Genomic DNA, 22203 nt, shown 5'->3' with positions numbered 1-22203 from the left:
CTGTTGCCCAGGCTGGAATGCGGTGGCACGATCTCAGCTCACTGCAACCTCCACCTCCCTGGTTCAAGTGATTCTCCTGCCTCAGCCTCCGGAGCAACTGGGATTACAAGAGTGCACCACCATGCCAGGCTAATTTTTGTATTTTTAGTAGAGATAGGGTTTCACAATGTTGGCCAGGCTGGTCTCAAACTCCTGACCTCAAGTTATCTGCCCACCTTGGCCTCCCAAAGTGCTGGAATTACAGGCGTGAGCCATGGCACCCGTCCAGGCATCAGAATTGTTACACTAAATTCAACTCGTACCTTGGTACAAAAAAAAAACAAAAAATTGGCCCACATAGTAGGCCAATAAAGAGTTGTTAACTGCTATTATTTTCTGGTGGAATAAGTTGATCAGATAACATCATAATCTATCTTGGTTTTAGAAAGAGAGTTGGCAAAATCTCTCATATCTTAATGGGCAAGATGGTTCTGTCTAGTTCAACACACTTATCAGTGACTAAGAGGACATCAAAGGCATGTTTATCGTATCTTTGGTACACAACTGAGAAGAATAGCTAATTCACTGAGCAAGAACCAGACTTAAAATTCTCTTCATGCACTGAAAGAGTAGAATAAAGCCCCAAAGTGAAACTTTACTAAGATAAACATAAAGTCCTGGGTTTATATTTTTAGAAGGTCAATTATATAAGTCAATGATAAAGAAGCTGTGACTTTATATCAGTTGATGTGAGAAAAGATCTGTTAAGTTTAGTGAATGAAAAGCTCAACATGTTTCAACAACAGGATAGAGAAGATGATAAATCAAATGCAGTTTTAGGTTCACTAAACCAAACCCTAGTGTCCAGATGGAGAGAGGGGATGGTCCACGGCAGCTCCACAACTGTAGCTGGGGCTCCACTTCCAGAGTCCACATTTTTACAGGGACATTGACAAATGACAAAAATCTGGGGGAGGGCCACAAGAATGGTTGAGCCTCGAGGCCATGTCTTATGAGAAACTGTTGAGGGGAGTGGGTAATGTTTAACAGAGAGAAGCAAAGCTTGGCAGACCATGACGGCAGTCCCCCAGTGAAGGGAGAGTTATCATCTGGAAGAGGAGCACCCTCACTCAGTTTTGTTCCAAGGGCAGAACTAAAAGCAGCAGGTAGCTTTTTAAAAAAATTTGTTTATGTATTCATTTTTTGAGACAGGGTCTCACTCTGTTGTCCAAGGTAGTCTTGAACTCCTGGGCTCAAGTGATCCCCTTGCTTCCGGAGTAGCTGAGACTACAGGCATGCGCTACCACACCCAGCCAGCAGGTAACTTTATAAAAACAGCTGATTTCTTGTCAATACAAGGAAAAACTGTCTTAGAATTTGAGTTTTTCTGTATCTGCTGTTCTGTTAAGTAGTGGCCCCCAACTCTGGTTAACCATCTATCAGCACCGTTGTAAGAGGGAATTCCTGTGTTGATAGGAAAATTGAATTTCGTAACCTCTAAGAGTCTTTATGAAATGATGGCTGAAACAAGCAAATTGCAAGGCAATCCGGAAAGAATGAGCTGTGGAGGCTCTGCAGAGGATGACAGCTATTGAAAATGTCTATGTGGATTGAGATGGGAGTACTGATCAGAGGAGAGATTGGGAAGAGGAATTAATGATCTAGGAAAGTGCTGCCTGTAAAAATATAATGTGTAACATATATGTAAGCCACATTTGTAAGCTTAAACGTTATAGCACCCATATTTAAAAAGTAAAAAGAACTAGGAGAAATTAACTTCAATAATATATTTTATTTTACCCCATATATCCAAAATATTCCCATTTTAACATAGACAAGATTAATGAAGTTATTAATGAGATATTTTACATTTTTTATGTTAAGTATTTGAGGACCTTTGTTTATATTACACTTACAGGACATCTGAATTCACACTAATCTTATTTTGAGTGCTCAGTAACCACATCTGGTAAGTGGCTACCATATTGGACAGCAAAGATGAGGAAAAAAAGTCTCTGAGCATGGCTAGTTAAAATAAAAGGGATTATTAGCAAAATCAAGCTGAACTGTACAGGTTACCAAGAAATTCTGGAGACACGGCCAAAATAAAGAGGGTAACTGTGGAATGTTTTCATTTTGGCAGCCGCAAGAGTGATAAGAGCCAGGAATACAGGTGGAGTTTGACCAAACTGAGCAGAGAATCCAATTGAGGCTGAACTGCACCTGCCCCACTCCTGGTTGCTCTGGCAACCAGACTCCCTCCCCATGCTAATGACATTATAATGAGAACATCCACATGCAAATGAATTAAGCAGTAATTACAGGCAGATCCTCACTTGTTCTACTAGCTCAGCTTAAGAGGGTGGTGGTTGAGAGAGGAGTTGGGGAGAGTTTGATACTGCACAGGGGAGACTGGGAAAGGAAAAGAATTTGAGTTACAAAATAAAACGTTATCTGGAACCTATATAACAGGCAATAAAGTCATGTGGTTACATATTCACATTGTTACATCCGTGGCTTTTCCTGCCCTTACCATTACTCATGGGAGAGAGACCACCCAGGCAGAAAAGGGGAAAGAACAGAGAAACAACAGCAACTCTATAGGAAAGGCACAGATTTTGGGAGAAATGTCGTCTTCCTCCCCTCCTTGGTCCTCCCATTTCAAAAGAAATTACTTATGGTTTGCTTTACCTTCCAACCCACCCACGCGGAGCTACAGTGAAAAACATTGAAACTCTGGAAAAAGATAAAAAGTAGAAAGAAAGCTTGTCTTTAATTCTTGGTTCTGATTTTTTCTTAATTGCTTTTTGTAGTTTTCCCCAAGTTGATCAGAGCCACGTTGTAATTAATGATGAATAAGTTGAATACTGAACTTCAGAAACTTGATAACCCTGGCCACATGGAGACCTTTATTGATGTGGGAATAGTGTGTATACTGAAGTTTTGCATCTTGCAGGAATTTTTAGGTTTCCAGAATCATGCTAGGTCTCTCATTAAATATATATGTGTGTGTGTGTATATATAATGCTTACATAAAGAAAAAATGGTTAATGATATGCTCAGAAAATATTCAGATCAAACTATTAGACATGCATTGGGGGTACATCACTTTGGCTAGCATACCAATAGACATGATAACATTATTTACACTATACATCAGTATATGGCCTTTAATTTCCATCGTTCAAGATGTTGAAGTGGGCCAGGCGCAGTGGCCTAAGCCTGTAATCCCAGCACTTTGGGAGGCTGAGGTGGGTGGACCACCTAAGGTCAGGAGTTCAGGACCAGCCTGGCCTACATGGTGAAACCCCGTCTCTACTAAGAATACACACACACACACACAAAATAGCTGGGCATGGTGGCAGGTGCCTATAATCCCAGCTACTCCGGAGGCTGAGGCAGGAGAATTGTTTGAACAGGGGAGGCGGAGGTTGCATTGAGCCGAGATCACGCCATTACATTCCAGCCTGGGCAACAAGAGTGAAACTCCATCTCAAAAAAAAAAAAAAAAAAAAAAAGATGTTAACGCGAGGACGTGGTGGGTCCTCTGGTGCAAAATTCCAAATTTCCTTGAGTCTCCCAGTAGGAGCTGCGATCAACTGTGCTGACAACACAGGAGCCAAAAGCCTGTATATCATCTCCATGAAGGGGATCAAGGGATGACTGAACAGACTTCCTGCTGCTGATGTGGGTGACACGGTGATGACCACAGTCAAGAAAGGCAAACCAGAGCTCAGAAAAAAGGTACCTCCCGCAGTGGTCATTTGACAACAAAAGTCATACTGGAGAAAACATGACATGTTTCCTTATTTTGAAGATAATGCAGGGGTCATAGCAAACAATAAAGGTGAGATGAAAGGTTCTGCCATTACAGGACCAGTAGCAAAGAGGCATGTAGACTTGTGATCCCGGATTGTGTCCAATGCTAGAAGCATTGCATGATTCTCCAGGATTATTTTTTTAATAAAAATAAAAATAAAAAACTTCAAGCCAATTAAAAAGTATTTGTTCCCGGCCGGGCGCGGTGGCTCAAGCCTGTAATCCCAGCACTTTGGGAGGCCGAGGCGGGCGGATCACGAGGTCAGGAAATCGAGACCACGGTGAAACCCCGTCTCTACTAAAAATACAAAAAATTAGCCGGGCGTGGTGGCGGGCGCCTGTAGTCCCAGCTACTCGGAGAGGCTGAGGCAGGAGAATGGCGTGAACCTGGGAGGTGGAGCTTGCAGTGAGCCGAGATCATGCCACTGCACTCTAGCCTGGGCGACAGAGCAAGACTCCGTCTCAAAAAAAAAAAAAAAAATTTTGTTCCCAAAACAAAACAAACCAAAAAAAAAAAAAACCCCAAAAATCAGGCCTTTAAATGTGCATTCATAAAGGAAATGATAATAGCCTAATTACCTAGTGCTTACTATATTCCAGGGACTATTGTAAGTTGCACAGCAACTCTGTGAGATAAGCATTACTGTCAGCCCATTTTACAGACAGGGAAACAAGGCAAATTGCCCAAATTCCTAAGTGGCAGATCCAAGAACTGAATCCAGTTAGCTTAGCTCCAGAAACCACAGATGTGTATCATAAGATATCAAGGATAGATCCTTCAAAAAGATAAACCAATCTTTGTTAATGGTTCACTAATCAACTATTTTGCTATCTAGTAGAACTACTAATACAGTATTATAAAATTATTTATTATGACTATTACGTGTAGAATAAAAAACGGAACAAGTAGGCCAGTTCGCCTGGAATGGAAGGTTCACTTAAGACATAAGAGGAAGGTGTTGATAAGGGCCCAATTGTCAAGGAATCCTAAATAAGAAAGGCTCTAGTAGGATACCACTGAAAGTTTTTGATGTGAGGAAAACAGTATTTCAGGAAATGTAATTTAACAGTAGAGTGCAAATATAGGAGGGAAAAGAGATGAGCTATTGGGATCGGTTAAACTATATTTTTTACCCAAGTGCATGCATGTAAGAATGGTAGTAGTAGGGATGAAAATAATTAACGAACAGAAACTTTCAAGGCAAAAACCCAAATGAAACTCTGGATATTGGCTAAAGTGAGATAATTGAGGAATTAGGATTAAATCTCAGACTTTCTGCCAAAGTGATGAGGTGACAGATGAGGGGAAGTTTCTTTCTTTCTTTCATTTTCCTTTTTTTTTTTCCTGAGATGCAGTCTTGCTCTGTCACCCAAGCTGGAGTGGTGTAGTGGCGAGTTCTCAGCTCACTGCAACCTCTGCCTCAGGTTCAAGTGATTCTCCTGTCTCAGCCTCCCGAGTAGTGGGGATTACATGTGGGTGCCACCACATCTGGCTAATTTTTTTTTGTATTTTTCAGTAGAGAGGGGGTTTCACTATGTTGACCAGGCTGGTCTCGAACTTCTGTCCTCAAGTCATCCACCTATCTCAGCCTCCCAAAGTGCTGGGATTACAGGTGTAAGCCAATGCACCTGGCCAAGATAAGGGGAAGTTTCAGTGGCAAATGGATTCAGACACGATTTCAGCCTGGACATCAATGACTCTTGGGGCCTGATTATTCTTTGCTGTGGGCACTTCCCTGTGCATTGCAGGGTGCTTAGCAACACTCTTGGCCTCTACTCACTAGAAGCCAGTAGCACCCTTCCCATTGCGACAGTGTCTCCAGACATTGCCACATGTGTCCTGGGATGGGGGTGGGCTGTGGAGAGAAAGCAAAAAAATCACCCTTGATTGAGAAACACTAGTTTAGGGAATTAGAGTGTGAGTTTAGTAGAGGAGTTTGATGCAGTAGGTGGGACAAACAGGTGAGAGCATCAGGAGGCCTGGGAATGGCAAAACTGAAATTCCAGAGATGAGAGACAGAGAGAGAGAGGGAGAGAGAGAGAGAGAGAGGGAGAGAGAGAGAGAGAGAGAAAGAGAGAGAGAGAGACCAGAGCTGAATAGGAAGATTTGAAGGTTTTGTATTATCGCACAAAGGAGCAATAGTGGATAAGATATTCGAAGTGGGGATTTAGAACAACACCAACAAAGAAGCATAGAACTCTGGAATAAACAAACTCAAAGGAAGAAAAACTACCCATGAAGGAAAGAGAGGCAGTGTCCTGAGGAGAGAAGAAGCCAAGGCTTGGCAATGTGATCAATCCCAAAGGTGAGAGCTGTGCAAAGGAGGGAAACCTGCAGTTCTCCAGGAGTGACAGAGAAGCCATTTGGATAGACACTGTTGGTTAGGGTCAGGCGTGGTGGCTCATGCCTGTAATCCCAGCACTTTGGGAGGCCAAGGCAGGTGGATCACTTGAGGTCAAGAGTTCAAGAATAGCCTGGCCAACATGGTGAAACTCTGCTTCTACCAAAAATACGACCATTACCTGGGCTTGGTGGTACCTGCCTGTAATCCCAGTTACCTGGGGGCCTGAGGCATGAGAATCACTTGAACCAGGGAGCAGAGGTTGCAGTGAGTCAAGATTGAGCCACTGCACTCCAGCCTGGGCAACAGAGCGAGACCCTGTCTCAAAACAAAAACAAAAACAAACAAACAACAACAACAACAACAAAACCAAAACTGTTGGTTAGGATGACGAACGGTTCCCCAGGAAAGACAAATTACATTGAGGTCTCTGTGGGTGGTGGTAGGGTGATGGTGTTAAACTAGATTTCAAAAATGTGAAGAGTGAGTGGAAGGTGAAGAAGAGAGAGTGGCTGGATTATTCTTTGGCACTGACAATTAGAAAATGGCAAGGTCAATTAAACAGGAAGAATTTGCCTTTTTAAGATACAGAATGATACGGGGAGTTTTATGAAAAGCAGCCAGGGAGAAATCTCTGAGAAACCAGGATCTTAAAGAAAGTTCAAAGGCCCTGTCTTTTTGTTTTTGTTTTTGTTTTTGTTTTTTTGAGACAGGGTCTCACTCTGTCGCCCAGGCTGGAGTGCAGTGGCGCCATCACGGCTCACTGCAACCTCTGCCTCCTAGGCTCAAGCGATCTTCCGGCCTCAGCCTCCCTAGTAGCTGGGACTACAGGCACGTGCCACCATGACTGGCTAATTTTTGTATTTTTTGTAGAGATGGGTTTTCACCATGCTGCCAGGCTGGTCTTGAACTCCTGAGCTCAAAGGATCTGCCTGCCTCAGCCTCCCAAAGTGCTGGGATGACAGGCATGAGCCACTGAGCCAGGCTAAAGGCCCTGGTTTGATCTTCAAATGAGAAGGTGAAATTTTGGGATGAACATAGTGCTGTAAGCACCTCTTCTTAGAAATCTCAAGAGCAAAATAGAACAGAAAATAAAGATGCCAATTTACTTCTTCATGAAACAGGAAAGCCAACTTAAAAAAAAAACTTTGGGCGGGGCACGGTGGCTCATGCCTGTAATCCCAGCACTTTGGGAGGCCAAGTCGGTTGGATCACCTGGGTTGGGCGTTCAAGACCAGCCTGGGCAACATGGTGAAACTCTGTCTCTACTAAAAATACAAAATTAGCTGGGTGTGGTGGCACATGCCTGTAATCCCATCTACTCGGGAGGCTAAGGTAGGAGAATCGCTTGGACCCAGGAGGCAGAGGTTGCGGTGAACTGAGATCACACCATTGCACTCCAGCCTGGGCAACAAGAGCAAAACTCCGTCTCAAAAACACAAAACAAAACAACAACAAAAAAACCTTTGTAAGAGGAGGGTGTCATGATATGCCTTTAGTACTTTTTGATGTTTGACTCCTATAAATGTGTATTACTTTTTGCAAAACAATTAATAAATTTTGTCCAAAAAAAGGCAAGATGTGGAAAATAAAATATCACACTGTTTTGGTCTTCTCTCAAAAAGAGAATTCCAGAATTACATAGTGCACAATTTTTAAAACGCGTCACTCATGGGTGTGGGACTATATAACACTGGCCTTTTGCCAATTGCTTGCGTCAGTTGTTAGAATGTTGAAGCCAGAGGACTGTAGTAGTCTTAAGTAAGTGCAGCTGAGGGGGAATATCTTAGATAATTTGTATGACAAGTATATTTTAGTACACTAAAAGTCTATGGAATCATCTACTTTTAAAAGTTTGTTTGATGTAGAATCTTGAGTCCCTTAGAGAAAAGACTTTTCAACAACTAAAATCTTTCATTTTTGAATTTACTTTCCATTTTTATCAACATGTCCATCTGTCTATGCATTTAGGGTTTACTAGAATCAGAGATAATTACCAGGTACAAAAATTTCAGATTGTTAATTTATGCTAAATTTTATTATAAAATTTTATTTTTAAAATTTGTGTTCTAAAATTATACACATTCACTGCAACTTTTATTCTCAAAGTTTTATATGCTACTCTCTTGATCACAGAGAGTAGCATATATCCCGTTTTTTGTTTGGTTTGTTTTTGAGATGGAGTTTCCCTCTTGTTGCCCAGGCTGGAGGGCAATGGCACTCTCAGCTCACTGCAACCACCACCTCCCAGGTTCAAGCAGTTCTCCTGCCTCAGCCTCCAAAGTAGCTGGGATTACAGGCATGCACCGCCATGCCTGGCTAATTTTGTATTTTTAGTAGAGATGGGTTTTCTCCATGTTGGTCAGGCTGGTCTCAAATTCCCGACCTCAAGTGATCTGCCCATCTCGACTTCCCAAAGTGCTGAGATTACAGGTGTGGGCCATCATGCCTGGCTGTATACTGTTTTAAAAGTTTCAGTGAATGTGTGTAATTTTAGAATAAAATATAAATTTATTCTAAAGTATTCTAAACTATTTTAAAATTATTTTATTCTAAAATTACACACATTCACTGAAACTTTTAAAACAGTATATATGCTACTCTCTGTAATCAAGAAAATCTCCCCTTTCATTATTGTAGTTGTTACCATAAGCAAATTTAATGCAGGCATAAATAATACATCCATGTTGGCAAACGAACTTCATATAAAATTCAGAAAATCTAAGTATTGAATATAATATGCTGAACTTGGTTTCATTTAATTGATTTTACAGGCCTTTATTTTGTGAGTCATGGAATAATACCTTGAGGATTTCAGAAATTTTAATGATAAAGATTTATTGTGGTTTATCTAAACCTCCTTTCACGTTCCCTTTTCAGTTGCTCTATGGAAAAGTACTTATTGAAAAGGATTCACTGAAAAAGATTATTTGTGAAATGCATACTAAAATATTTCGTGAAAAGCATTTAATTTGAATGAAATATTTTACATTATTACTGACATTATAAGACCGCAGATCTTTATCTTTTCAGAAAAGAGCATGTGCATTCCATATATATTCAAACATTCATACGTAGCTTTTGAGTGCCATGCATTGTGTTATGTGCTAGGAATGCTGTAAGGACCAAAGCACTTAACGCAATGGTGTAAGGACCAGAGCGACAAAGTCTCTGTCCTCTTAGAGGTAAACTTCTTAGTGACAGAGAGATGAAAACACAAATGAACAAATCACATAATGTAATAAATAAGATGAGTGGTTTCTGTTACAGGAATAGGGTGTCAGACAAGGCCACTTGGATGAGGTGATATATCATATACATCACATGCTCTGTGGTGCGCCCTTCGTGTTTATATATGTAATATATACATTATATTGCCATGTATATTTTTATCCTGAGTTCAAACAAAACTTGGCTCTTCAAAATTAGAATGTCAGTTTCTAAGTGCCCGATTAAAAAGGAACAGATATTCGAAACACAAATTAAGGCCAGGTGCAGTGCTCATGCCTATAATCCCAGCACTTTGGGAAGCCGAGGCCAGTAGATCACGAGGTCAGGAGTTCAAGAGCAGCCTTGCCAGCATTGTGAAGCCTCATCTCTACTGAAAATACAACAATTAGCCGGGCATGGTGGCATGCACCTGTAATCCCAGCTACTCGGGAGGCTGAGGTAGGAGAATCGCTTGACCCCAGGAGGTGGAGGTTACAGTGAGCCAAGATCACACCACTGTACGCCTGCCCGGGTGACAGAGCGAGACTCTGTCTCAAACAACAACAACAACAAAACCCCACAAATTAATTTGTTTTAACATAATTTCTTGCCTGCATTTAATCTAGTTATTTAAATCATAGTTTAATTCTAACATGTAAACTTTGTTTATTGGAAACACACATTCAATAAATTCTTATTGTCCTTAGGTTATATTTTTTGTTTGACTTACAGTTTAAGAACCAGGTTCAGATATACTATAATTACTGTGTCTTAAATAACTCCAAATTCTTCTTAATAATCACTAACAATCATATACTTGACTTTGTTTTTGTTCCCTTTCACCACCCACACTTTGGTCCACAATTTATATATACAAACTAAATGTAAACCTTCCATCAAAAAGAGTAAGAACCTGTTATAACCATCATCTCTACCATTTGTATACATAGTAAATATGAAATATTTTTATTGCATCCATGTCCCAAATAAATGTTGTTTCAAATGCAATATGATATTAAAATTGTAGCAATGTATAGAACTCAAACATGAGAATATATTCAGGAACGGATATAATAACTTGACCACAATATAGTTTAACTCTTTTTATGTGTATGATTAAGATTCATAAAATGCTAGAAAAAACAATAAGATGTAAAAAGTAATTAATATGGACAAGTTCAAACGACATCAGTATAGACGTTAAAACAGTACACTATACCTAGGTAACATGGATTTTCCCTGATCATCTTGAAGTGCCAGCTTCAGGATATGGCTGGCATTTTTCTAGGGTTGTTTCTAAACACAGCAATTTATTCCTTCAGCAAGAGTTCCAATTATTTTACACTCGATGAAGTTACTGCTCTGGAGAAGTGTCTTTTATTTGCAGATTTTATAGATTTCTATGAGTTAGTAACCAATACCCCTAGATGCACCTGCAAATGGTCTCTTTATACTGTGGTTATAAACAAGACTGGATCATGAAATGTTGGCACAATTTTTAGGATATTAACTTGAAAAATCATTCTGAACATGCATAGGAATTTCAGGCTCCTGATATCCTCAATTCGAGTGATAAAATCTGACTGCTTGGCCTTATAATTTTTAGTATGGGCCAGGCCAGCAATTTCCAAACCTTGGTTTTCTCACTCTGCAAGTTGTCTTCAGTTTTCTTACATGGCCTTTGAAAATATTTTTAAAAATAAGAACCAACCGACTAAACAAAAATGAACTGATCAGTCATTAAGCAACTAGTATATGTTTAGTATTGTATTGGGGCCAAAGGGGAACCACTGCCCATTGTCATTTTGTTGAGATTGTCATTTTGGAGATTGTCATTTTGTTGAGAAGATGAGATAAAGACAAATAGTATGCAGAGGTTAAAGCAGGAGAATAGAATCCAAATTTAACTATAACACATCCTAACATTAAATGGGTGAGTGCCTGTGTATGCGTGTGTGTATGTGCCGTGGGGTTCTTTGAAATCAAAGGAACAACACTTAGGTATAAATTACAGGTTATTAATGCATAGAGATGTAAAAATATAGCTTGTATTTTTGTTCTTGTTGCTCTTAACCCAATCTGTATCTCATTTTTTTGAGATAATTACTTAAAAGGGAGGCTTCTAAGGAAAACTGAAAGGAAGTGGATGGACGGCTTGGCCCATTCTCTGCGTCTCTCAGCAGCTGCCCACATGAGAGCTTCCAAGCAACCATCGCCTTTGCTGGGCTGCATTGTTCTGACCCTCTCGGACCAGTGTAGTTGTGCTCACCCAATTTATGAGATGCAGCAACATCTGGCGGCATTGGCATCCTTGTTCAGCGCCGATTGTCAATCCATGTCACCGGATGAATATGTGCTAAGTGCCTGTTGGGGTGTGTGATAATAAAGCCTGCATTAGCAAATGTTGGGGGCAGGGTCAGGCGGGGGCATTCTTGAGCTCCCCATGCAGTGCTGCGGAGTGGGCAACAAAGGGGAGGTGGCAGGATGCACAGAAGTGCTGATGCAGAAGGCCTGACACGCCGCAGGCGGTACGTGACATGTCGTGGCTTCTGGCTGTTGTTGGGTGTGATGAATGTCACAGACATGATGGATGACTTTCAGATCTTCCCCATTATATCATATCTGTAAGAAATTCCGTCTTCCTCAAATGTCTTTTTGTTTCCCCACCCCTGAGCTGCAGATGGCATCTGCCCACGCATCCCCATTGTGTGAAGCTCACAGAGAACCTCTCCATTCTTCTGGGATCCTGCTCATGGTTGAATTGCTAGCATTCAATTAAGACTTGAAATTATGGCTTTGGGCAGTTTAACCTCTTTTAACACAGATTAATGGTAGCTACTCTGGACATTTAGGAATTTCCTGAGGTGTCCCCAATATATTTCATTAAGATCTGAAAGGATAGAATGAGTAAATAAGATAAAGGCAATTGTTTTCTTTTACCTGCTTCAGAATTAAATTTTTTTTACAAAGAAAAAATACTCTTTTTGTGAATAAAGCCATTTGAATACATACAAGAATTCCTAACAAAACGTGAAGTGATGTCTCAGTTGCAGTAGAGGTTAAAAATACGTGAATTGATAGCCAAAGCTATAGCTTCTCCTTTATTTTCTCCCATTAGCTCAATGACATAGATTTTACATATCTGATTTATGAAGTAAATGTTTTTTTCTTTGGAAGAGCTGCAATGATTAGTAATGTGGAAAAGAGCAGATTGGTTATACACAGCCTTTCCTGCTCCTTTCTAATGATTGTTCCAAACATTATGCTCAAAGAGAACATAAGCTGCAGTTATAGATACGCCAGTGAATGGGCACAGGGATTTTCTTCTGAATTATAGAAAATGCAATATGCCATTCAGGTACTCCCCGGTTCAACATATGCTCCATGATATTTTCAGCATGTAGGTGATTTAAGCTACTCAAATGAAACACTCCAAGCTAATGTTTAAACATTTATGGATTGAAGCAACACTAGTTATAGAGGGTAAAAGCCAGACAAATCCTTAGAAGTCTCGGATTAATTGTAAATAGTCAACCTCACACTCCAGGTTACAGAAAAATTGGGCTTAGAAGGTAGGATCAAGGTGCATACCTTGATGATTATCAACAGAATGTTGGAATTCCCAGGAAGGACTCCTTGTGTGCAGGTAAAGAATTAAAAGACTCTTGGAATTAGAAGAATGAAAAGTCTCTTGGAAAACTCAGTATCAGGAGGAACACTCAAGTTAACGAGAGAGATAAGAAAGCAACTAAACATAGGGGAGTTAGTGAAAAACAGAAAGGCATTAGGAAAAGCACCTGAGGAAAAGGAGAAAAGGAGTTATGGACCCAGTAAACACAGGCCTCTGGGCCATTGACTGAGAAGAGCTAATGGTTTTTGAAGGTTGACTTAGGGAAGTGACAGTCCTAATCTACACTGAGGCATGACAAGAGAAAACAATAATATCCAGCACTTATTAAGAGCTTACTGTGTGCCAGATACTTTTCTAAGTGCTCTATATGTATCCAACAACTTTTCAAAGAACAGATACCCAATCCATTAATAGTTTAAAATAGTGTCTGTTCAAGTCTTCTATATACATGCATTCTCTCTGGGCATTCTCAACCTAGCAAGCCACATGAATCCCTGGGTCCCATGCAGCAAACCACCATGGCACATATATACCTATTTAACAAACCTGCATGTTCAGCACACGTATCCCAGAACTTTAAGTAAAATTAAAAAAAAAATACAGATTCCTAAGACCCTCCCACAGAGGTCTCGGGCTACAAAGCCTTTTCTTTTAATAAGCCATCCAGATAATTCTTTATGCTCAGGATATTTTGGAAAACACTGACTCAAGAAAAAAATAAAAGGCTTCCAAGAATTTTTGCTTTATAGATCATATTGCCACATTCAGAAGTAAGCAGAGGAAAAATATACATGTATATATATTAGGCAGTGTACACTCAATTCATATTTTGAATGACTGCATGACAACTTTGGATTATAGAATATTATTAAAGAAACATAGCCTAAAGTTCCAGAGTAGTTTGACAATAGATAAGAGAAATTTTCAAGTAAAAGTAGTGCCTAATTTGTCTTAATTAGAATTCTTAGAAGTAAATAACTTACAATTAGTACATTGCATGTTACTAAATTATTCGTGACTTACTGAACAATACACTTTGTCGAAGTGTGTGGACCAAGGATGGACTCTGTGGCCATGATACTGTCTGGTGCATTTCTTTCATTGGACTATAAACATCTGAAAGAGGACATTGCATTCTAATGAGACGCCCTATGAAACCGCACAGGCAAAACTCAACAGCCTCCTTCTCTGTCAGTTCCTAATCATGCAGAATTCTGACCTCAAGTAGCAGAACTCTGTGAGTCAAAAAGACTCCAAAAGAGGACATTCTTTTTTGGAAATTTCTACCATAGCAAGTGTCTTATTCAAAAAAGATATTTGAGCTTTCTGAGAAAATCGCCAGTCCGCCTTTGTGTTATAGCAGAAAATAGGCTACAAAGGTGGTTGAAATTACTTCTTTTTTTTTTTTATAAAAGCCATAATTTGTGAAAATCAAATAATTTCCAAAGTAAAAATGCTATCTGTAGTAAGGCTGGCTTTCAAAAAGTCCCCACACAAAGGAAAATGTGGGAGTCTGGGCTGCAGAGCTGCCAAGCCCTTTCTGGGCACCAGACCCCAATTCATGATAGGAAGGCAGAAGTGAAGCGGTGTGGAGAACTATCTCATCACAACAAAAGGTTTGGGCTTAGGTCCAGTCACTAAATTATGAGTCCAAAAATCAAACTGAATATTTATAAAACTTTGAATTTTTTTAACACATGAATTAGAGGCATCATAAGCATCATTGCTATGAATGGGTTATGAATATGTAGTAGACACCTAAGCAAAGTTCTGAAAACTCAAATTGTTTTTTGTTTTTTTGTTCTTTTTAGACGGGGTCTCTCTCTGACTCTCAGACTGGGGTGCAGTGGCACAATCATGGCCCAGTGCAGTCTCGACCTCCCAGGCTCAAGCAATTCTCCCACCTCAGCACCCCAAGTAGCTGGAACTACAGGCAACCACCACCACGCCTGGCTCATTTTTGTATTTTTTGTAGAGATGGGGTTTCACCATGTTGCCTAGGCTGGTCTCGAACTGAGCTCAAGTAGTCCTCCTGCTTCAGCCTCACAAAGTGCTAGGATTACAGACATGAACCACTGTGCCTGACCAAGTAAACAAAAACTTTATATCTTTGCAAAAAACTGCTTCCATGAAATGAAAGAGTGAGTGGTAGGAAAATGGAAGGGATTCTCAACTTCAACACCACTAACATTTTGGGTACAATATGTACCTTTCTTGGAGGTAGCAGGCTCTGTCCTGTGTGTTGCAGGATGCTGAGCAGCGTCTTTCATCTCTACTTAGTAGGTGCCAGCAGCACTCCCTACCCAGTTGTGTCTATGAAAAATGGCTTCAGACACTGTCACAAGTCCTGTAGTGGGACCTGGAGGGGAGGTTCACCTCGGGTTGAGAAACAGAACTCCAGAGTGAGCATCATTTACAGGAAAGCAATTCCATTTTACCAGACCTATTTTACTGGTTTGTCAAGGAAATGGTCCAAAGGTGTCACTGATCAATGTTAGTAAAACACGGTCTTTTTTTGGCTGTGGAAAAGTGTCCTTTCTTTTTTCTTATACTGACATTTCTAAACTTCCAGAAAATACAAAGCAGCCTGTTCATTGTAATGTTAACATGAACAGATGGATTAGAGAAAAGAGTGTTTCCCTTAGAAACTCTAGAAGCTGAAGGAGATGGAATCACTTCATCCATAGTCCACGCTTATTCTTCCAATCAATATTACAAGGATATTGCCAGTGGGAGGTGGCTTCCTTCCTCTGGACAAATGTGTTTGTCTCAAAATGCTTAGGGCTAAGGAGGCACAAGCCCCAGTGTCTCTCAGGGCTTGCTTACAACATGCTGAGTTTATTTATAACGTTTTCTATTCTCCTTCCACCTTATATTGTCTCTTGCAATATGTAAGATGTAGCAATAGTTTTCTTTTGCTTTCACATTGCAATGGAAATTGCTGTGGTAAGGAATCCTGTGTCCTTGAATGGTGCTTTGTTTCATGCAAGTGAAGGCTGAATTTTGCTTTCAGGTGAAGTGAGTCTAGGAAATTAGCTCATTAAACATGTAAAGATCTTGGGTCAAAATAAAAGTCAGATAAGATTCAGGACCTAAAATGATATTCAAATACCACTTTCCATAATAATACTACAATATAAGAAATAGTCTCAAAATGAATGTAAGTGCATTTGTTGGAGACATTACCCTCATAGAGATAGATTGCCCCAAATTTGTATTTTTTTTTAAAAAAATCCATTTGCAACGATAATACCTATATTCTAAGGATAAAAAAGTATGTGTATGTTAAAGTAGACATTTAAGGCTAAATACCACGAGGAAGTGCATTGTTTAGGTTCCCCAAGTGTTCTTTGCTTTAAAAACAAAATTCAGAAAATTTACTTTCAGAGTTGACATCTGATCAAACTTTACCTGTGTTATAAGTTCGTCTTCCCCTAGATGGCTACGTGAAGTCATAGAGTATTAATTTACTATTCCTCCTCTTTCTGCAGAAATGAGCTTGCATTTCTGATCAGCACCTGTTCTCATATGTTGTCTCTCTGTTTCTGTTTCCTGCTCACTCTCCCTCTCCTCCTTCCTGCATCCTGCTACTGTTGAGTGGGTAGAAGAGAGTTAGGTTCATTGACTTGAATGTGATGAAAGTTCTATAAGGTCAGAGACAGAGGCACATTTTTAAAAGACTGAATTACTTAAAATTAAGTACATGCAGTAAGGCACTATGAAAGAACAGGGTCTAAGAATCTCAAGAACTTTTTTTCCCAAGAAATCAGCAATCGTTATTTAGTGTAAAGCACTACTGAACATTCACTTCAATCAATGTCCCATCTCTAACGACTGCTTCTCTGAGTGGCATCCACCCAAGGCTCCAGTGATAAATATTTAATAAAGGAAACTCCCTCTACTTTTTTTTTATTTCTCCCATAAGCGTTCAATTAATTACTTCATTTTAACAAGCAAAGCTGCTCTCTCAAATGCTGCTTCAACATTTCACATTCTTGAAAACTGTCTCTGTACCAGGTTGATTTACAGAGAAACATTTTGAAAAATTAAAAATTTGGAGATGGATTTTTGGCAGGAAAAAAACCATAAAAAGGTACTTAGCCCACAAAATGGCAGCATTCTGATATGCTTTTCTCTTTTGGATGTGGTAAGCATTGCCCCATATTTGGTCATTTCAGTGGGACGGCATAGAAATTTTGCTTACTGCTAAGGGGAAAATAAAGACATTTTACTTGTTCTGTGGAGGGTTTGATTTCCCAGAGACTTTTTTTCCCCTCCTTTTATTCTTTTTCTTTTTTGGGTATAATTCTCTGTGCACTGAAGACATTCTGTTCTGGTGAGCTCTGCACTTCTTATTCGTGGCAATTACGTTCACATCTTTGATCTTGGATGAGATCTCTTGTGCATATTTTGTTCTATTTATGTCTTTGATCTGGTTTCTTGTGATTTTCTTAAGGTTGTGTTTTTGTGCGAAAGACGTTCAGCCTACAATATTTAAAAAGGAAAAAAAGGTGACATTTAGTTTATCCATATGACATTGTCTTTTTAGGCATATGGATAAATTAGACTGTCTTTATACTCCTTAGTTCCTTCTTCCAGTATACTGAGAATTTGTTTTTAGCTGTCATAACAGTGGAAAATTCAACAATCAGATGGATTACAGCATGGCCGATCAAATTCAGCACAATGGTTTTTAAATCGCATTATTACATTTGTCTTAAAAGAATCAAGTCGGTCTTCCAATGAACTGGATAGTGATATAGCTATAAAATAGTAAGAGAGTAAGTTCATAGAGCTCCTGCTTATGGAAGGTTAAGTAGTCTAATTCTTTGTCATTCTTATTATCATTTTATTTAGTATACTTTTTTTTTGTTTGTCTAACACATTATTTATACTCGGGTTTCAAGAATTCACCTTAAAGGTGACCTGTATTACTAAGGGGAGATTAAATAATAACATAACAGCTAGCGGTCGCTGTCGTGATGGCAAAGTGCTCTGAAGAAGGGGGCTGCATGGGACCTAGGAATGTACATGACAAAAATTGGTCACCATGGCAACATTTGAGCAGTTGGAGACAGGGAGCTGAACTGAGCAACACAGAACCGCAGTGGCCTGATTGAAAAGAACTGCCTATAATTTAGCTTGACTGACTTCTTATGTAATATGTTTTTTGTACTATGCAAATGACTATAGAGATGTGAGAATCCAAAACAGTCTATAAATCCAGACTGCAATCACTAATGTAGACCTTTCTTTGAAGGTGCAATTGGGAATTCCAGTGTGTAGCAAGCTAGAGGGTTCTCTGTTCTAATGATCTTAGACTGTGAGCATTATTTCAGGTGTTTCTGTATTAAGCCATGTCTACAAACAAGATTTGTGTATTTTAGAAGCCTGTTTATGCAATCACTACATATCATTTTGTAATAGCAAGAAAACCAAAATTAGAAGGCCTAGAAAGGTGGTAAAACTATAAGAAATTGGTAGTTGAACAGTTCCATGGTGGGCCTCATCATACAAAACATAATTCAATAAAGATTTTCATTTCTTTTTTTTTGTTTTTTGTTTGTTTTTTGCTCCTTGAATTATCTGAATAATTGTCCTTAGTTTGTTTTTCAATTGGTTTGTATTGCATACAGAAGGGAGCTCAAATGACTCTCTGAGCTGATAGACAAAGGCCAAGTGGCTTTTTTGTTTTATATTTGCGTAGTAGGACAGGGGGCCTCTAAGGAGAACTCACTTCATGTGAATGAATAAGAACAACCAGAACATAACTTCTTTAAAATGCCATAAGAACAACGATGCCTCAGCTAATAAATCTTCTAAACATTAAATCTCTTCCTAAGATTCAGTACTGTTGATCATGCAAGTACTTTATATATCATGTTGAGTAGAATTACAATGAATCATGTAGCATAATGGCAATATCCCTGCAAAATTATGCAGATAATAATAATAAGAATAATAAAATTAGTAGTAACTATAGAAATGATTACAGCTTAAATTTACTGAGTACTATGTCTATTCCCCATTTTATCCTCACAAAATTGCTGCAAGATAGAAATAATCATTCTCCCTATTTGGCAGTTAGAGGATCAGAGAGGCCAAGTAATTTGCCCAAGGTTACACAGATAGTAAATTATACATCCCTGATTAGAAGCTAGAGCTATCTGGCTCCAAAGCTTTGTTTTTATAATCATGTTTTTTTCTGGCTTTGTGTACTCAGATAACTTTTTAAATAAGACTTTTCTTCTCTACTTGTATGACCAACACTTTCGTCTGCCCAAGTCATCTCTTACCAATCAATTGCAGCCTTTTCTTGCTAAGTCTCAGCTTCCAGCCACACACACACACACTGGAAACTTACTTGAGCTAAAACTCATTAACTTGCCTCTTAAAAATATGCTAATTGTAAAGTTTTCTTTCCTTATGATAATGTGTCATTGAGCTTTCCTTCTATTTTTTTTTTTTTTTTTTTTTTTTTTGAGACTGAATTTCACTCTTGTTGCCCAGGCTGGAGTGCAGTGGCATGATCTTGGCTCACCACAACCTCGGCCTCCCAGTTTCCAGCAATTCTCCTGCCTCAGCCTCCCAAGTAGCTGGGATTACAGGCACCTGCCATCACGCCTGACTAATTTTGTATTTTTAGTAGAGACCAACATGTTCCCCATGTTGGTAAGGCTGGTCTCGAACTCCCAAGCTCAGATGATCCACCTGCCTGGGCCTCCCAAAGTTCTGGGATTATAGGCGTGAGCCACTGCACCCGGCCTACCTTTCCTTCTATTTTATTTGGCTATAATAGATTAGGAAGGAGAATTCATCTTTCTTTGAGTCTTGAATGTCCTCATTCATGAAGCATATGTGTGTGTTGCTATCATGAAAGGATCAGGCAGCAAAAGGGAGCCACTGGCCAGGATTTACTAGAACCCAGAAGTTACTTAGGCTGGAAGATCTACCTGGCATAATGATTCAGGAGGTTTCTCTTCTCTTTTGTGTCTGGCTTCTGTTGCTCAGCACTCCACTTGTGAGATTCATCTGTGTTGTTTTGTGTGGCTGTGTCGTTTCTATATAGTATTCCATTGTATGAACATTGCACAATCTAGTCATCTACTCTATTACTGGTGGACATTTGGATGTTTTCTGTTAGGGTCAGTATGAATAATGCTGTTTAAAACATTCTAGTGTATGCCTTTCGGGAAATATAGGCATACATTTGTTTAGGTGTCACAACTGGTAGGGCAGACGATCTGCATATAATCAGCTCTTGGCAGTAGACAGTGCCAAAGAGCTTTCAAACATGATTATACAATTTACCTTCCCACCAGCAAAGAGTGTAGGAAAACTCCAATCACTTCACATTTGTGACAACACTTGGTGTTGTCAGTGGTTTTGACTTTAGCCATCCTGGGGGTTTTGGGGTTGTATTGTGGTCATGTGATAACCAATGAGATTGTGTACCTTTTCCTATGTTTCAGTTTCATGTAGATATTTTGCATGTGTGAAGGGCCTTTTTAAGTATCTTGCCCGTTTTTCTATTTGATCATCTGGCTTTCCCTTGATTTGTAAAAAAGCATTGATTTTAAGTGATAAATCAATGCATTGATAAATGATACATATAGGAAATGTTTCATGCTTTTTCTTTTTTTTCCTGTCCAAATTCTTATCTTTTTTTTTTATTTCACAGCACTCGAGTATTAGTTAAGAAACAATCTAGTCTGCTATAATAAGAAACCCACAATGCAATGACTTAAATAAGGAAGAAATTCATGTCATTCTCATGTAACAATCTAAGGAGCCCTGGATATCAAGAAGCTCAGCTATGCTGGGACTGAGGCTCCTTCCTTCTCAATATCTGAAATTCTGAAGGCAATACTCTTGTCCTAAAGGTAGGTCATCACCATTTCTGCATTCAGACTCAGGGGTAAGAGGAAAGAAGAGAGGGGCATGCTTTTTTTGTTCATGGATATGACTTGAAAGTTGTACACTTCTGCTCACTTGCCAGTAGCTAAATCCTAGTCTTGTTGCTGAGCCTCTGTTAGTGAGGTTCAGGGAAACAGCAAGGGGAGCAAGGACTAGGATGAAGAGGGAGGCTGGGAAATATGCTGTTAATTTGGTGCCCATTTTACTTAGCTAAGTCTTCTGTTACAGTGGAAGAAGGGAAGAAAAAATTGCCGATAGATTACACTCCACACCCCAACTGTCAGATTTCTACACCCTGAATTTACTTCCCCCCACCACTTATTTATTTATTTGTTTTGAGATGAGAGTCTCACTCTGTCATCCAGGCTGGTGTGCAGCGACTGTAGCCTCAAACTCCTGGGCTTAAGCAACCCTCCCACCTCAGTCTTCCAAGTAGCTAGGATTACAGGCGTGCACAGCCATGCCTGACTAAACTCTGAATTTAGAGATTAGAAAGATTTCTCAAGTAGGTACCTCCCATGTATTTCTGTTAGATTACAAAACTTGTGTCTGAAAAATATTTGAAACCCCTTCTACTCAGCGGTCTCCAACAGGGATGGCATTTCAAAAGTTTCTTTTTCTCTAATGAATTAAGAGGTTGCATAAGATTTTCCACATGAAAACAAAGGCAGGCATAGTTAAATTGCCAATGAGGGTCATCTTATTTATACACCAGTGACAATGTTTAGGGATATTGTGTTAGTTTTCTAGAGCTTCTGTAACAAATATCACAGACCATGTGGCCTAGACAACAGAAATGTATATTCTCACAATTCTGGAGGTGTCAGGAAGGTTGGTTTCTTCAGAGGTCTCTCCCTGATTTCTAAGTGGTTGCTTTCCCCCTGTAAACTTCACATGGTCTTCCCTCTGTGTGTGTCTGTGTCATAATCTCCTCTTCTTATAAGGACACAAGACATGTTGGATTATGGCCCACTCTAGTCACCTCCTTTTAACTTAATTACCACTTTAACGACCCTATCTTCAAATACAGTCACATTATGAGGTACTGGGGATTAGGATTTCAGCATATGAATTTAGGGCAAGGGAGGAGGACATAATTCAGACGTAGAAGGCAGATTAGTTGACTGTACTGGTGTAAGTTTCTACACGAATGAGCCTTGAATGAAGAAAAAGGAAGTTTGGTGAGAAATTTCAGCATAGCAGTTTTCACCTGGGACATTTATTTCTTGACAACTTGGAGGGTTTCCCACAGTTGTGAAGGTTTTTCCTTTCCTTGTGAAGTTGAGGTGTGACTGTAGGGATTAT

The 22203-nt window shown here is 39.5% G+C and overlaps 1 pseudogene; it reads left to right on the top strand.

Moving 5' to 3' along the window:
- The first annotated feature begins 3498 nt into the window (after nt 1-3498).
- On the top strand, nt 3499-3921 carry LOC116809455 (large ribosomal subunit protein uL14-like; annotated as a pseudogene).
- The last annotated feature ends 18282 nt before the right edge of the window (nt 3922-22203 follow it).

The sequence above is a fragment of the Hylobates moloch genome, unplaced genomic scaffold (genome assembly GCF_009828535.3).
Source record: "Hylobates moloch isolate HMO894 unplaced genomic scaffold, HMol_V3 SCAFFOLD_1, whole genome shotgun sequence".
In the NCBI taxonomy this organism is placed as follows: Eukaryota; Metazoa; Chordata; class Mammalia; order Primates; family Hylobatidae; genus Hylobates; species Hylobates moloch.
Note: the sequence above shows the minus strand (reverse complement) of the source record. Positions and strands in the feature narration are given on the sequence as shown.